Source organism: Callorhinus ursinus, unplaced genomic scaffold, assembly GCF_003265705.2.
Source record: "Callorhinus ursinus isolate GAN/ISIS: 27379988/994484 unplaced genomic scaffold, GSC_fseal_2.0 scaffold12, whole genome shotgun sequence".
Classification (NCBI taxonomy): Eukaryota; Metazoa; Chordata; class Mammalia; order Carnivora; family Otariidae; genus Callorhinus; species Callorhinus ursinus.
Window position 1 is genome coordinate 27,237,422 of NW_027397074.1, and position 18,988 is coordinate 27,256,409.

Genomic DNA, 18,988 nt, shown 5'->3' on the forward strand with positions numbered 1-18,988 from the left:
GATGCTCCACATCACTAACCATCAGGGAAAGGCAAACAACTCTATGGTCAACTAATCTTTGACAAAGCAGAAAAGAATGTCCGATGGAAAAAAGATAGTCTCTTCAACAAATGGTGTTGGGAAAATTGGACAACCACATGCAGAAGAATTAAACTGGACCATTTCCTTACACCACACACAAAAACAGACTCAAAATGGTTGAAAGACTTAATGTGAGACAGAAGTCCATCAAAATCCTAAAGGAGAACACAGGCAGCAACCTCTTTAACCTCAGCCGCAGCAACTTCTTCCTAGACACATCGCCAAAGGCAAGGGAAGCAAGGGCAAATATTAACTTTTGGGACTTCATCAAGATAAAAAGCTTCTGCACAGCAAAAGAAACAGTCAAGAAAACCAAAAGACAACCGACAGAATGGGAGAAGATATTTGCAAATGACATATCAGATAAAGGGCTAGTATCCAAAATCTATAAAGAATTTATTAAACTCAACACCCAAAGAACAAATAATCCAATCAAGAAATGAGCAGAAGACATGAACAGACATTTTTTCCAAAGAAGACATCCAAATGGCCAACAGACAAATGAAAAAGTGCTCAACATCGCTCAGCATCAGGGAAATCTGAATCAAAACCTCAATGAGATACCACCTCACACCAGTCAGAATTGATAAAATTAACAAGTCAGGAAACGACACATGTTGGCAGGGATGTGGAGAAAGGGGAAACCTTCTACACTGTTGGTGGGAATGCAAGCTGGTGCAGCCACTCTGGAAAACAGTGTGGAGGTTCCTAAAAAAGTTGAAAATAGAGTTACCATATGACCCAGCAATTGCACTACCCCAAAGATACAAATGTAGGGATCCAAAGGGGTATGTGCACCCCCATGTTTATAGCAGCAATGTCCACAATAGCCAAACTGTGGAAAGAGCCAAGATGTCCATCAACAGATGAATGGATAAAGAAGATGTGGTATATATATATATATATATATATATATATATATATATATATATATATAATGGAATATTATGCAGCCATCAAAAGGAATGAAACCTTGCCATTTGCAATGATGTGGATGGAACTGGAGGGTATTATGCTGAGTGAAATAAGTCAGTCAGAGAAAGACATGTATCATATGACCTCACTGATATGAGGAATTCTTAATCTCGGGAAACAACCTGAGGGTTGCTGGAGTGGTGGGGGTGGGAGGGATGGGGTGGCTGGATGATAGACATTGGGGAGGGTATGTGCTATGGTGAGCGCTGTGAATTGTGCAAGACTGTTGAATCACAGATCTGTACCTCTGAAACAAATAATACATTATATGTTAAAAAAAAAAAAGAAGAAGAAGATAGCAGGAAGGGAAAAATGAAGGGGGGGAGATCGGAGGGGGAGACGACCCATGAGAGACCATGGACTCTGAGAAACAAACTGAGGGTTCTAGAGGGGAGGGAGTGGGGGGATGTTTAGCCTGGTGATGGGTATTAAAGAGGGTACGTACTGCATGGAGCACTGGGTGTTATACGCAAACAATGAATCATGGAACACTACATCAAAAACTAATGATGTAAGGTATGGTGATTAACATAACATAATAAAATAAAAGGCAAACAAAAGGAAAAAAAAAACAAGAAGATATTGCCTCATACCTGTTAGAATGGCTATTATTTTAAAAAAACAAAAGGTAAGTGTTGGAGAGAATATGGAGAAAAAGAAAGCTTGTACACTATTGATGGGGATAAAATTGGTGCACCCATTATAACAAGCAAATATCATATGGCCCAGCAATCCCAGTTCTGGGTATTTATCCAAAAGAATTGAAATCAGGGTCTTAGAGAGATACCTGTGCTCCCAGGTTCATTGCAGGATTACTCACAATAGCCAAGATATGGAAGCATCCTAAATATCTACTGATGGATGAATGGATAAATACAATGTAGTATATGCATATAATAAAGTATTATTCAGCCTTAAAAAAGAAGGTAATACTGCCACTTAAAAAAAACATAGATGGACCTGCAGAACATTATGTTAGGTGAAGTAAGTTAGATAGAGAAAGAAAAATACCATATGATTTTATTTATATGCTAATCTACATAGTAAACTCATAGAAGTGGAGAGTAGAAGGTTGGTTGTCAGAGATTGGTGGGGAAGGGGAAAATAGGGAGGTGATAGGCAAAGAGCACAAAGTGTCAGTTATGTAAGCTAAATAAGTTCTGGAGATCTACTATACCACATAGGGTTTATAGTTAACAATATTGTACTGCATACTTAACTTTTTTTTTTTTTGCTAAGAGTATAGAACTTGTATTCAGTTCTTATCACACAAAAGAAAAAAAATAATTATAATAAAGGGGCAAGGAGGAAACTTTGAGAAGTAATGGGTATGTCTATGGCCTTGATGGTGATATTTATTCCCAAACTCATGGAGTTGTACCATTAAATAGTAGAGCTTTTTATATGTCCATTATACTTCAATGAAATTATTTTTTAAAAGCTAAAATTTTGAGAAAGAAAATTTGACATTGTTTACAAGTATAATTGTATACAATATAGCTATTGTATAACAATAAAAATCTCTTCAAATTAAAGGTAAATGGGTACGTATTAAATATATGCAAGCTAAATACAGACACTAATAAAATATAATTGAAAAAAATACCACATCACAAATAGAAAAAAATAGCAAAAGATTAAAATGATGGGTAAATATAAAGAAAGTTAAAATTTACCCTGGCTTTATGAAGAAAAATGACAATTTCAATATTGATGTATGGGGTTAAATAATGCTCCTCCAAAATTCATGTCTACCTAGAACCCCAGAATGTGACCTTATTTTGGAACATAGATTCTTTGAAGATGTTAATTAGTTAAGATGAGGTTATAGTGGATAGGGAAGACCCTAAGTTCAACACTTGGTGTCCCTATAAAAAAGTTATACGAGGATGCACAGAGGAAAAGAAGTCCCGATGATGGCAGACATAGAGATTGGAAAGATGCAGCTACAAGACGAGGAATGTCAAGGTCGGCTTCAAGCCAACAGAAATTTGAAAGTAGCAAGAAAAGTTTCTCCTCAAAAAAAAAAAAAAGTTTGTCCTCTAGAGATTTTAGAGGGCACATAGACACTTACAGACACCTAAATTTTGGACTTCTAGCATCCAGAAGTGTGAGAGAATTAAATTTCTGAGGCCACCCTGTTGGTCATTATTTCTTGTGGCAGCCCTAGGAAAGAACACAATTGAAAATATAAAAAAAGATTTTTAAATATCCAACTTCTCATCTTTCTTGAAATAGATACAGATATGTCAGTGTTACATGAATAAGTATACCTCTCAGGTCATGTAAATTTTGATTAAGAAATGTTTAGGAAACATCTAAGTCTAGAACTTAAAAAAATTACTATCAATGTATTCTTTTCATATTATGTCATTTATACCCGGCTTTGAATACACTGCATTAGCCATGGTCATAGAACAAGTGCTTACTGGTTGACAGAGGTTGGTTGTAAGTTTCCCCCTCTTCTTAAGCCTCTAAATCTAATCACAAAACATTTTGACTGATAGAATTATTTTAACTCTGAGAGCTTTAAGAAAAAAAAAAAAGTAATAATTGCTCCTAGGAGAGCAATCGCTACTTGAAGACTTCCTTAAGTATTCTTTTATTAACTTAATCAGTGTAATGTTGCCAACCCATTACCAAAAATGGAAACTTGACATCCTATTCATTGACTGGCAAGGCCAACAGTAAAGCTATTGTGCTGGGAGGGGAGCCCATGCTAAGTTCTTAGTTGTGCTTATACTCACAACCTCAAAGTATAAGCATTGTGTCGCTTCAATAGAATTCTAGACTTTCCAGCTGCTTTTAATAAAAGACCTATGCACAATAGTGGTTAAATGCAAATCAATAGGGAAAAAAACATTTTGCTTATTTAAGTACATTCCAAACATAACTGACTTCCAACTTTAAAATTTATCCATGCATGTAACTCTTCCCTCAGCTCTGGACATAGACAGAATTAAACACAGCTGTTTTTGATGACCAGCATATTGAGACTGAGCTTTGCTCCTGACCCAAATTACTGTTGAAAGAACTAAAATGAGTCAACAAATATTTGTATGGTGTGCATTGCTAAATAATTTGATCCCTTTTTAAAAAGTTTATTCTTCATCCTGCTCTCATTCCTTTTACCACCATTGTTGTCATTGTCATTATCATCATCATCATCATCACCACCATCCTCAATCTGCATCTTTTACTTGGCTTAATTGAACTAGGCAATAAGGTTACAACAGAATACTGATCTTACATTTGCTAGGAAAAACAAAATGGACAGTTGCAGTAAGTGTGATATGTGATAGATATTACATGGCATTACAGTGTGCTAAAAGAAAGGTAACCTCCATTTGGAGGTTCATCATTTAGTCAGGATAATTCCTATTTATACTTCTTATCTCAGGTTAGTTGCTCTTCCTCTGAAGTCATATTAGAACTATGACTGTAAGGGAGAGCATAGTGCTTTGCAGAACCAAAGGAAGTTCAATATAAATGCACCAAAGAAAAGAATGGAATTCAGTGTAGCTTAAGGACAGAGTTCAAGCTTGGAAGTTGTGAAAACTGAGGCAGGAGATGCATTATGGTGCTACATCATGCCCTGTTTTGTAAACTCTATTATTATATGTAGATTTATTTTCCAAAGCTAAGCTGAGCTTCTTTAAGCTTCTTAAATTCTCTGTGGTCATTTTACCTCCAGGATGTGCATATGGTAGTTCCTCTGGCTATGATGGATATACTGTCATTCTGCCTGTAGAACTCTAACCCACTTCTAGGTCTCAGGTTGCATTATCACTTCCTTAGAAAAACTTCACTGTGACATGTAGAATCCAAAGGTGATCCACAATGAACCATACTCTGTATAATTTTCACTCCTTCAGTGTGGGTAAGAACTATGAACATGATGGGATACCACTCAATGATTAGGTTACTAATCAGTTGACTTTGAGTTAATCCAAGAGGATACTATCCTGCCCACTGGACTTAACTTATCCAGATGAGCCCTTCAAAAAGATGAAGTGTCAGAGAATTTCCTCTGCTTGGCCTGGAAGAAAGCGGCCATATGAACTCCTTTGCAAGGAGCCACAAGGGGATCTCTGTCCTACAACCACAAGTAACTAAATTCTATAAGCAATCTGAGTCAGCTTGGAAAACAAAACAAAACAAAACAAAACACAAAATAAAAGCAACAACAACAAAAAACCCTGAGCTCTAAATGAGATTACAGAGCTGGCCAACATCTTGACTTCAGTCTTATAAGATCCTGAGCAGAGAAACCGATTAACCTATGCCTAAATGCCTGCCCCATATAAACTGAGATAATAAATATATGTTGCTTTAAGCTACTAAAATTGTGGTAATTCTTATGAAGCAATAGGAAATGAATATACTTCTCAAACCATTACACTTGGAGTTTCCCCTTATAACTATTATGGCACTCAGTTCTTTCCATTTTCTTCACACCTGCTTCAAGTACTGGCACACGATATGCACTCAAAAAATATTTATTAACCAAATGAGACATGGGGAGCCACTGAAAAATTTTAAGCATTGGAATGAAATTGTAAATACCCTGGCCATTAATTATAATTAGAAGCAATTTTGTCTATCACTTGTTCCCAATGTATTTGTTAACTCCATTTTTCAACACCAGTAGATTGCCTAACTAGCACCACATCTTTAGACATTTGTCTGACATTTCTGTGTCTCTCCAGGTGGTATTTCTCTGATGATACATTATTTTCTCTCTGTCCTACTCTCTCTTGCCTATTTTCCCCATTTTCTTGTGTTTACTTGAAAAACACTCTTAAATCCTGCCCAACCTTCACTGATTCAATATACCAAAAGACCAGAAAACCTTAATTTTTAGCTCTGTTTTCCATGAAAGTCACCTTTAGTATGCAGAAGAGAGACATGTTCTCTTAGTGTACCCAAAGTTAGAAATTATTTACACTGATACCTAGCTCTGGATTTTGGCAGAGTGAAATATCACCTGCTTGTTGCTTTCGGGTTTAGAACTGTCCACCCAATAACCAGAAACATCAATCTTGGAAGCTATTAAGCAACTAATGGCAAAAAAAAAAAAAAGTAAATATTTTCAATTTGAATTCAGGTATCCATCAGATTAGACTCGGAGAAGACACTCGTTCTGATAGACTCTGATGTGACTTTTATAGACTAAACACATATTTCTGTTGCTTTCATATGAATTTTGTTTGGTTTTTGTTTGCTTGTTTTTGTTGCCTTTAATGTAAGCAGTGTACATTTCAACTTCGCACATTTGTATATTATCATGGAAAAATTTCAAAAGTTGGTTCTCCCCCCATAAGTGTCCTTTTAAACTTTCTTCCCCCCAAAATGTTTTTTTGTACAGTGGAAAATATAATTTACACAATTTAGCTGCACCTTATTCCACTTTACTCTCTTCTTCTCTAATCATTTCTTATTTCCCTTCTTTTGTGATATTCCAAATATGGCTGCAAAAATCATTACATAGCAAGTAACCCCTTAGGTGGGGCTATTACTGGCCTATAATTTCCTAAGAAGTGGTGGGTCATGAGGATCTTTTAGGCAAGCTGCTTGAAAATGCACACAAATGAGCATATATTGTTAGTGAATAGAGTCCTTAGAGAGCCACTGTGGTGGCTAAACTTATATTATGGCTCATTCTCTGTAATTTAATTCCAAAGTAGTTATTGGAACTAGGAATCTAAAAATGAGAAATCTTTCCTCTTTCAAACGTCCCTCTCTCTTTCTCTCTTTGAGTCTTTCATCAATACAGATGCAAACACAGAAGCTATGAGATGTTAGGAACAAACATTGAGCTTGTGAGTCTATGGGCACTAGGGTTTCTGGTGTTCATCCTCTCCAACAAGGAGGAAGTATGGGTCAGAAGAAATTGAGACAATGTGCTCACTCTGGGGAAAGAGTGCCTGCCATTGTAGGGGTTACGCTTGACAGGGCACAAGATGAATATGCAAATGAAGAAAGAGTTGAGAATTGTGCACAGTGTAATTGTTACAGTAAAGGAATACAATTAATTCAACAAGAAAACATAACAAAACATATTTTTATATATCCCATCATGATAAATTCTTCAAGGAGCTTTGTTACTAATAATATAATCTTTGTCACAGAAAATTATTTAGCAAAAATTTGCATTAAACTTAGTACAAATGCTTGTAGAATACTTACACACATAAATATAAAAACAATACAGAAGATAATTGATATATCATAATGATTAGTAACATATGAAGTATCACAAATATCTCTACTCAAACTTCTTAAAAATTTTTCTATTTATAATATTGGATAGCTAAAGTTTAAAATGATTGCAGGAATAAATAAAATCTGTAAATACAAATAAGATTAATTAAAGGAATGATTTCAGACATTCAGAAAGGAAGAGCTAATTTCTCCAGGATTGAAAACATTTTCTAGTTCACAGCAATTATAGTCAAGGTTAATAAGAACAATTTTGATTTGCACTAAAGATCAGCTAGCCAATTTATAAGCACAGCAGAACTCTACATCTGCATTTTGCATCAGTCACAGGAAGCCAGGATCAAAATGTGCTAGGTAAATGCCAGAGAGGCATTCATGTGCTACATGACCGATGGGTACCCAGTGGAAAAGGTGGGTGTCGTGTTCTTTGTGTAATTTAAACAGCCACTAATTGTCATGCTGTTGAAACCTAGTAATGTTTTACTTTGAAAATAAATATAGGGCATATATATAGAATCACATTAATGACAGACATGAGGGAATCAAGAGTCATAGCTGTTAAGAGGCTACTGCCATTGTCAATGCAAAAGATTGCAAATATCTAAATCAAATGATAGGAAAGAGAAGATAAGGTCAACACCTATTTAGGAAATAAAACGAATCACCAATCAAAATGTTAGCAAGGGATAGGACCCATGATGACCAGCAAGAGACAACCAAAAATAAGAGAAATCTAACCATTGACATATAAGAGATCTAACAATAAAACTGGACAATGGAAAAACAAGTGGTTTATGCAATATTATGAAAAACCAATCAAATGTATACCCCAAGAGTCCTTAGAATTATATAAATGTGTGCTTAAGTGAAAGAAGAACAATATTTTATTTTTTAAAAAAGATTTTATTTAAAAATTGTTTGTTTGAGAGAGAGAGAACCTGAGTGGGGGGAGGAGCAGGGGGAGAAAAACGAGAAGGCTCTGTGCTGAGCATGGAGCCTGATGCAGGACTCAGTCTTAACGACCCTGAGATCATGACCTGAGCCAAAATCAAGAGTCCGATGCTCAACTGACTGAGCCACCTAGGCACCCTGAAGAACAGTATTTTAAAATTGAAATTTAGACAAGGAGTAAAAAACAAAACCTCTTGGATATCAGATATCTAATAAATGTAAGTTTGTCCTATCTACCTCCATGAATACTGCACAGTCTTCTATTAAAGATATTTAACACAATTAAAGCCTAAGAAAATAATATTCATTTTTATTCTCTTGATGACTAATATTAATGTATTAGTAGTTTGGCTATACTCATTGCTATAAATGTTAAAGATGGCCAAAATGAAAAGATAGGACAAGCAGACCATAGCACAGTCAAGCATAATCAAGGCTGAAAAAATGTGCTTGACTTCATTCCATCTTGTAGTCCTAGGAAAAATTTAATATGCATTCATTACTTAATGTGATAAAGTCTATCTATAAAGCCCCACAGCTAACATATTACTTAATGATGAAAGACTGAATGCTTTCCTCTGAGATTGGGAAGAAAACAAGGTTGTCCAGTCTCACTATTTCTATTCAGGATCTTGCTAGAGGCCAGTGCAATAAGGCATGAAAAAGATACAAAAGGCATACAGATTGGAGAAAAAGAAATAAAACTGTAGACAACACAATTCTTTAAATAGAAAATCTCAAAGAATCTACAAAAGAGTTATTAAAATTGATAAATGTATTTAACAAGTTTTCAGGATATAAAGTCTCTCTCTCTCTCTATTAACATGTTTATATGATAAAAAAATACTTGACATTTTTAAGGAAAAATGCTATTTACACAGCAATAAAATTTAAAAGTAAAATACAGTGTATCTAGAAGAAAAACATAGGAGAATATTTTTGTGACCTTAAAACCAACTAAGATTTCTTAGGTGTGATGCCAGAGGCATGACTTGTTAAAGGAAAAAAAAATAAAGATAAATTGGCCTTCATGAAAATTAAGGACAACTGCATTTTTAAAAAGACACTGTCAAAAAATGAAAAAAGATACAGGAGAAAATATTCGCAAAATATCTACCTGATAAAAAAACTCACATTCAAAATATAAAAATCACTCACAAAATTCAAAAAAAGAAGATAACCAAGAAACGGGCAAAAAATTAGTAACAAATATTTCACAAAAGATACAGGGATGGCAGATAAGTACATGGGAAGATGTTTCACATCATTACTTATTAGGGAAATGCAAAAAAACTAAAATGAAATTCCACTACACATGTATAAGAATGATTTACAAAAGAAATGAAAGGAAAAGCTTGACAATATCAAGTTCTAGGGAAGATGCGGAACAACTGTAAGTCTCATATGTTTCTATTAGAAATGCAAAATAATGCAGCAAAATATTAAAAGATTAATTTACCATAGGACCCAGCAATCACAATCCTACTCATTTGAAATGAAATTAAAATGAAAAGCTATGTTCCCACAAACCCATATATAAATTCTGATAACAGCTTTATTCATAATTCCCTAAGCCAGGAAATAACAACTAAGAAATAGATAAACAAACTCCAGTACATCCATACCATAAAATACTACTCATCCATAAAAATGAAATAACCTATTCATACATTCATCAACATGAATATATTTCAAATGCACTCTCCTATGTTAAAAAATGGTTCAAAAATGCATTATTCCATTTATATGACATTTTTTCAAAGAAAAAAAAACGATAGGGATAAAAACAAAACAAAAACAAACCAGTGGTTGCCAGGAGTGAGGTGGAGGGAGGTGTGGACTGAAAAGGGACACAGGGGAATATTTGTTAATGAAGGAATTGTTACATAACTTGATTGCAGTGGTGGTTACACAACTCTAAACATTTGCCCTAGCTCACAGGACTACCCACTAAACAAGTTATACTTTTCTGTAATGAAATTATGTTTTAATAAAAGAATAGGAAAAACTGAAATTTCTGGGTGAAAAAAAAACCAATAAAATACTCATCAATAAAACTGTTGGAATTGAGCTCAAATCTAGTTTAAAGAAATTAAAACAAAATCCTAACTTGAGAGTAATTTGGTGAAAGGAGAAAGCTCCGGGCTGAGAGCTGTCAGTATGGGTTTGGAGGGGAACATGGTGGGTATATGAGGCAGGTCAGCAAATGGTACATAGAGATGTGACCCAGATTATACACCATTGCCAGGTAATAGATGAATATATGTGAGGCAGTTCCAGCTCCATGAAAGGGTCTCTGTTTCCTAATTTGCCATTCCAGAGTGGGCAATATTTTTTTTCTGATTTACTAATCTTCAATTTACTAAATCTTCTCATGTAGAAGATAGCAATCAGGAGTTTGTAGATCCCTTTGTGACTTCAACCAGAGTAACTTTAGAAAGGCCAAAGATGAAATCTTTTATTGACCCCCATGGAGCTGTAATTGCAGATGTGACCCAGGTCTCTGCTATGTCTTAACCACAGGTAACTCAAAAGCAGTTACTTCAATCCAGAATAATGTGAGCTAGCCACACTTGGGATACTTGGTACCTTTATATATTATTTCACTCACCTTTTAAATTGTCATTAGTAACTCACCATAAAATATAAAACGGCAATTAATTTAAACCTGTGTTGGTAGCATCAATATGGTTAATTTAATAAGTACCTATGTGGTAACCATGTTAGCATATGGCTGTAATAAGAATAGATTAAATGATCTTCATGCAGTGTTAACATCGGAAGAAACTTTATTCTAAGCTGCTTATTTTGTCATTGAGGCAATGTGAGTCCAAGTAGGCTCAGAGAGATAAGATGACTTTTTTAAGGCCAAACAGCTTAATAAGCAATCAATTTGGGACTAAAACAGAGTCTTCTACATGTTAAAAGTGGATTTTTTTCACTATTTATATTAAAATAATTCCATTTTCTTCCTTTTTTTAAACATTCACTTTTTGTCAGTAAGACAATATATAAGATTATGCCAATTTACTAGTAATTAATAAAGAAAAATACCACTCACCATAAAGTCAAAATCCACCATGATGACTCTTAATATTTTGGCATATTCCTTTCTACGTATGTATAATTTTGTATGATAATATGTAGACTTTTGTATTCTGCTTACTTGTGTATTTACTTTTTTTTTTTAAAGATTTTATTCATTTGACAGAGAGAGACACAACGACAGAGGGGACACAAGCAGGGGGAGTGGGAGAGGGAGAATCAGGCTTCCCACGGAGCAGGGAGCTGGATGTGGGGCTCGATCCCAGGACCCCGGGATCATGACCTGAACCGAAGGCAGAGGCTTAACCACGGAGCCACCCAGGCACCCCACTTTTGTATTTACTTAACATGAACTTATAACATGTCAGAAGTGAGTATCTTCCCATGCGTTTCAGCCTATTTGGTAATTGTTACTCCAAAGGGCCGTATAGAATTTCTTCCAATGAATATATTACAGTTTAATGAGCTCTTTTCCCATTGTTGGAAATTTAGGATATTTAGTGCTTCAGTTGAAAACTGTCACCACATTATCTTCAAAATCCAATAGCACCTGATACACTGCAGTGCTTCCTTTTGTAAAGCAAAACTATTTGGCTAGAAAAGCCTAAACAGAGAAGTCAGGGTAGATAACTTAAGGTGTAAGTAATAAACACAATAAAGCACACAAAACAATTCATAGTCATTGAAGGATGGTTCAACAAAGTTTCTGAGGCAAGAAAGACATTCTGATTTTTATGCTCATTAATAACTGATGTCTAGCTCATTAATTCTATATTTGTTCTTTTTGCATTCCACATAACTAATTGGAATTCAAATTTTAGCAACAAACATCCTCTTTGCATTATGATTTCTTTCTCATACCAGTATACCTCCTCCCACAACCATTAACCGAATAACATTTTCTCATAGATATTCATACACTTTTGGGGCTGAAAAAGGAAATTATATGCTCCCTAGTCCATCTAGGAGACCAATAATGGTTTGATCTGCTTGAAGTCACACATCTAGTTAGTTATTCTCGAGTTCTTTTCCCTACTCTAAGCTGTGTGGTTGTAGTAGCAGTAACAGTCACAGTTGCAGTAATAAGAGTAGTGGTAGAAGTAGTAACAATAGTGGTAGTGGTGGTGGTAGTAGTAGGAGTGGTAGAAGTAGTAGTGGTGGCAGTAGCGGTGGTGGTAGTAGTAGTAGTAGTAGTAGCACTAGTGGTGGTGGTAGTAGAAGTAGGATTGGTAGAAGTAGTAGTGGTGGCGGTAGTGGTGGTAGTGGTAGTAGTAGCACTAGTGGTGGTGGTAGTAGTAGTAGCACTAATGGTGGTGTTGGTGGTAGTAGTAGGAGTGGTAGAAGTAGTAGTGGTGACAGTAGCGGTGGTGGTAGTAGTAGTAGCACTAGTGGTGGTGGTAGTAGTAGTAGTGGTGGTGGTGGTGGTGGTAGGAGGGGTAGAAGTAGTAGTGGTGGTAGTAGCAGTGGTAGTAGTAGTAGTAGCACTAGTGGTGGTGGTAGTAGTAGTAGTAGCAGTAGTAGTGGTGGTGGTGGTGGTAGTAGGAGGAGGAGTGGTAGAAGTAGTAGTGGTGGTAGTAGCAGTGGTAGTAGTAGTAGTAGCACTAGTGGTGGTAGTAGTAGTAGCAGTAGTGGTGGTGGTAGTGGTAGCACTAGTGGTGGTGGTGGTGGTAGTAGTAGCACTAGTGGTGGTGGTAGTAGTAGTAGCAGTAGCAGTGACGGTAGTGCTGGTAGTAATGGTAGTAGTGAAGCATTAATTTTTGTTGATCTCTTTCATGTTACATTCACAATTTTAAGATCTTAATATAGTTTACCTCATTTGAGTCTTTAAGTAACACCACAAGGTAAGAATCCATTCTTAACTCCCGATGACAAAATTGAGAATCAGAAGCCACAGAGCTAAGAGTAGTGAATGTGAGACTCTACTTCAGAATTTTTGAAAATTTTTCCATGATGTTAATAATGAAATATTTAATAATAATGGAATAGTGAAATATTTAAAATAATATTTATACTGTTTAATATTAATTAATAGTTGATATTTAATAATGAAAATAGTCACCCAGATAATGATTTTTCATAATAGTTCTGTCAATTTACCTGAATATCATGTTACACATATTTTGACATGCAACAAAATATATGTGGAAATGATCAATTTTTATATAGAATGTAGACATCCGATGCAATAAATGTTTTATCTCATAAAATGCAGATTTCGGAAATGTTAAAATGTTCAAATTAGAAATTAAAAACATATTACCATTTACATTAGCTACCCCCCAAATAAAAGAAGTATAAATCTAACAAAATACATACGATCTACATGAGGAATGCTATAAGACTCTAATGAAGGATATCAAAAAAGAACCTAATCAGTGGAAAGATATTCCCTGTTTATGGATAGGAAGACTCAATACTGTCAGCATGTTAGTTCTTCCCAAAATTGATCTATAAAATCAATATAATTCCCATTAAAATCCCAACAAGGTATTTTGTGAATATTGATAAACTGATTCTATAGTTTATATAGAGGCAAAAACAAAACAAAACAAAACAAAACAAAATAGCCAACTCAATATTGAAGGAGAAGAACAAAGTCTGGGGACTGACACTACCATACTTCAAGACTTGCTATGAAGCTACAGTAATCAAATGGTGTGGTATTGGTGAAATAAACCAATGAAAATATAATTTTTAAATGTTTTACATAAATATAATCAACCAATCATTGACAAAGGCAATACAATGGAGCAAAGATCATCTTTTCAACAAATGGTCTTGAAACAACTGGACGTCCACATGCAAAAAAAACATACAGACATCTTCCGCCCTTCATAAAAATTAACTCAAAATAGATCATAGACCAAAATGTAAAACACAAAAAACTATACAACTCCTAGAAGATTACATAGGAGAAAACCCAGATGACTTTGGGTATGGTAATGCCTTTTTAGACACCACACCAAAGACACAACCCATGAAAGAAAAATTGCTAAACTGGACTTCACTAAAATGAAAACCTTCAGTTCTGCAAAAGACAATATCAAGAGAATAAAAAGACAAGCCACAAACTGGGAGAAAATGTTTGCAAAGACATATCTGATAAAAAAATTGTTATCCAAAAAAACTCTGAAAATTCAGCAATAAGAAAGCAAACTACCCAGTAATAAAATGAACAAAGACCTGAAAAAAATTGCCTTAAGCAAGAAGATGCACAGATGGTAAACAGACATATGAAAAGATGCTCCACATCATATGTCATCAGGGAATTACAAATTAAACAATAACGAGACACACTACACATCCAAAAGAATGGCCCAAATCTGAACACTGACAACACCAAACGCTGGCGAGGATGTATAATAACTGAGAGCAACAGGAACTCTCATTCACTGCTGGTGGGAATATAAAATGGTATATCCACATTGGATAATAGTGTGGGAGATTTTACAAAACTAAAGACTCTTGTCACAGGATCCAGCAATCATGCTTCTTGGCATTTACCCAGTTTAACTGAAAACCCCTGTCTACACAGAAACCACATACAGAACTTATAGAATCTTTATTACTAACTGCCCAAACTTGGAGGCAACGAAAACGTCCTTCAGTAAGTGAATGAATACACCACGGTTTCTTGATTTGTTTCATTGTCCAGACATTGAATATCATTCTGTACTGAAAAGAATTGAGCTCTCAAGCCATGAAAAAATATGGAGGAACCTTAAATGTATATTACTAATCAAAGAAACCAATTTAAAAGGGCTACACATTGTATGATTCCAATTATAAGACATTCGGAAAAGAGAAAACTATGGGTATATTATAAAGATCTATGATTTCCAGGGGTTAGGGCAAAGAGAGGGATAAATAGGAGCACAGAGGATTTTTAGGGTACTTAAACTATTCTGTACAATACTACAACGGCAGATACATACTATTATATATTTGTCAATTTATACACATAGAATGTACAACACTAAGAGTGAACCCTAATGTAAACTATGGACTTTGGGTGATAATGATGGGTCAGTATAGGTTCCCAGACTGTAAAAAATGTGCCACTGTGGTGTGGGAGGTGGATGGTAAGGGAGGTTGTACACCATGGGAAGAGGGGGTATATGGGAACTCAATTTTGCTAAACCTGAAGTTGCCCTGAAAATAAAGTTTATTAATTAAAGAAAATAAGATTAGATAATTAAAAAATAAGATTAGAAAGTAGTTTTGGGGCGCCTGGGTGGCTCAATCATTAAGAGTCTGTCTTTGGCTCAGGTCATTATCCCAGGATCCTGGGATCGAGTCCTGCATCGGGCTCCCGGCTCAGCGAGCCTTCTTCTCCCTCTCCCTCTGCCTCCCGCTTCCCCTGCTGTGCTCTCTCTCTCTCTCTCTCTCTCTGTTAAATAAATAAATAAAATCTTAAAAAAAAAAAAAAAGAAAGTTGTTTTCATAGGACCATTCCCATAGAAAAGCTGTTTCCCCTAAAGTTCATAGAAAAATATTGCCACTGAGCAGTGCAACCAGTAACCACAATAAAGACTCGCTATGGAATCACTGCCAAGAACTTTTTTCTTTCAGAAATACCGAGGGGTAACTGTGTAATTGTTCAATAGCAAGTGCCAAGGCTTGCACACTCAATTCCTGATTGGTTCTTTTCCTCTAGCTTAGCTATCAGTATTTCCTTTCACATAAAGTAGTAACCTAAAAATAGCATATTCATTTTTACTTCTCCTCCAGCAGTATTATCTGCCCCCTCAAATATTAGCTCTTGCCAGGCTTTTCAGAACTTCCTGTGACTCTCAAAAGAGGCTCTTAATTCTTGGCTAATCTTGCCTGTATGTCTCACAGGTGCTATAGCCTCATTTATCTTCTTTCTCTCTGGAGTTGTACAACCAAGAACTGTCACGCCCACCAATAAATCTAGCCATAATTGTGTTAAGAGCTGGAACTCAGCTTCAACTTACCACAAAGTCCATTTTATTTTCACTGTCCCTTGGGGGTCAGATGGAGAGGAATGTAGTCAGGGATTCACCAAACCAGAAGCCCGTTAATTTTCTCTCCAAGGCCATAAAATGTGAAATGCATTTTCTAAACCCCTTATGACTATGATTAGAAATTAGAGATTAATAAGAATTGACATTGAAATGTTGCAAAGAATCTGTAATTATACCTGAATAAAGGAACAGGAGGGGAAAAAGGGGGCTGATTCATATGATTCCAGTCAGATTTTTTAAAAAATTACACAGAAATGTTTCCCATTTCATTTTCCAAAACTAGTAAAAGGAAAGTGCTCTGCTGGAAAGAAATCGAATGACAGTACATACACAGGTTTCCAATCTACCATTTGTATTGTGACACCTACACATACTCTGCTCTGATCATGTTTCTATATTTTTGATTGTAATGAGCTGTTATTAAATGTGAAAAGGCTGAAATGCATGAATAATAGCTATTAGTTATCATAATTTATTAAATGAATAAAGGCAGCTGGGGCCTCAGTTTGTCCCCGATACTGCACAGAGGAAGCTGTAGATGAGTGTACACATAGAAAGGTCATTTCCAGTTGTTTTATAGTGCTTTGCTTAAATCTCATACTTGTCTTTATAGTGATATTGTGATTGCTTTATCCGAGCTGTCCATGTTCAGGACTCTTACCAGTGCCACGGGTACAAACACATATACAAAGCTCAGCTCATCTTCCACGGACACTGTTGCCTGTTGAACACCCTGTTTAGGAGGACTTCTATGCTCAGTATGAAAGTACAAGTTGGACAGAGAAACAAAAATAAAACTATACAAATGCCTCACATTTTGACCTTTTAAAAGAGCAGTAATGAGTAAATGCTTGAGGCATTAAATGACGAAAGATGGTGGCTGAAACATTTCAGGGACGAAGAGCGTTCTACTCTCTTCTATTAGTCCTGGTATCTTTGTCTTTATGGCAATGCTCTGCAGTAACTTCATAGCTTCTTTGTCACTGCTGTTTCCCTTGAGCTACTAGTCCTCCCAGTAAGTAGAAATTAGCATTCTGACTCTTTTTTTTTTTAAAGATTTTATTTATTTATTTGAGAGAGAGAGAGAGAGCACACATGGAGGGGGAGCTGGGGGAGGGAGATAAAGGGAGAGAATCCCAAGCTGACTCCGTGCTCGCGGAGTCGGTTGCGGGGCTCAATCTCACAACCCTGAGATCACTAGCTGAGTGATACCAAGAGTCAGATGTTTAACTGACTGAGCCACCCAGGCACCCCTCAACTTTTATTGTAAACCATCTCATTACATTTCAATGAGCGGACAACTGTTCTGGGTACATAATAATTTTACATCTTTGTAGACAGGTCTATCTGAATTGTCTGACTTAAAGGTGGAGTGGGTGGGGCGCCTGGGTGGCTCAGTCAGCTAAGTGTCTGCCTCCAGATTGGGTCATGAGCCCAGGATCCTGGGATTGAGCTGGTCATGGGGCTCCCTGATCAGCAGGGGAGTCTGCTTTTCCCTCTCTCTCTGCCCTTCCCACCACTCATGTTCTCTCTCTCACTCGCTCTCTCTCTCTCAAATAAATAAGTAAAATATTTAAAAAATAATAAAGTTGGAGTGGGTTTTTCTGAGAATTTTCCTACCATCATTTGTGTAGATGTTGCTTGAAATTAAGTAACTCTCACCTCTGGCTTCTGTGATGTCACCATTACCTACCACTTCTCAATTCATTTCATAGGAACTCCTTTCCTCACCTTTTCTCTTAAACTTTGTTGTTGCCTAAGATCCTATCTCAGAAAATTCCCCGTTTCCTACCACCTTTCTTTTCATTGTTTTCTTCTCTCTTTTCCTCTTCATACTAAATATATAATAGAAAATTCAGGAAAATAGGGGTAGTTAATAAAAATTGCTGAATTCAGCTATAGGCATTTTCATTTGAGTATCTGTTTGTTTTGTTTTTTTTGTTTTTTGTTTTTTGTTTCTTTTTTCCCTCTGGGCAGGGGCAGTGGGAGAGGGAGAGAGAGAATCCCAAACAGGCCCAATGCCCAGCATGGAGCCCAACACGGGGCTCCATCTCAGGACCCTGAGATCATGACCCTGAGATCATGACCTGAGCCAAAATCAAGAGTCGGATGCTTAAACAACTGAGCCACCCAGGTGCCCTGTGTATTTTTGTTTTTTTAAGAAGAAAAACTTAAAATTCAGTGGGAGATGATAGTCTCATTTTTTAGGCTGTACCACTATGACCAACAGTAAAGTATTAACTTTTATCGGTGATGGAAGTTTAACTTGGTCACAGTTATTATAGCTATCAAACAAGAGAGATGGACATGGTATAACCAGAGGCTCCAAACCTCAGCAACTGCTATCAAATATTGCTAATGTGTTGATGGGGATCATTGGCACCTGACATTAAGTCAAGCAAAAAAAAAATGCTATTTCAAATGCAAAATATGAAGCAAGGTTTAATTATCCCTCAACTTGAGGCTCACAGCTAAGGAGAGAAACCAGAAAAGGGAAGGTAAGGGACATAGATGGGCATAATAAAGGGGGTAGGAATGTGGAAGATTCTATAAAGAACTAGAATCTGAGTCAGTACAAAGTCAGTGTTGAATTTTCCACTTTTCATCACTTTGAGATGGCCTTGCAGTCGGCAAATCCACACAAAAGGATTTGAACGGTGTACATCACTGTTATACCTGACACACAGTAAATGGTGAACAAACGCTTGAAATTACTATTATCATTC

General features: G+C 36.0%; 1 pseudogene; it reads left to right on the forward strand.

Annotated features, from left to right (window-relative positions):
• Positions 1-2,945: 2,945 nt before the first annotated feature.
• LOC112825310 (pre-mRNA-splicing factor ISY1 homolog pseudogene) overlaps positions 2,946-18,988 on the forward strand; it is a 175,246-nt pseudogene continuing 159,203 nt past the window's right edge.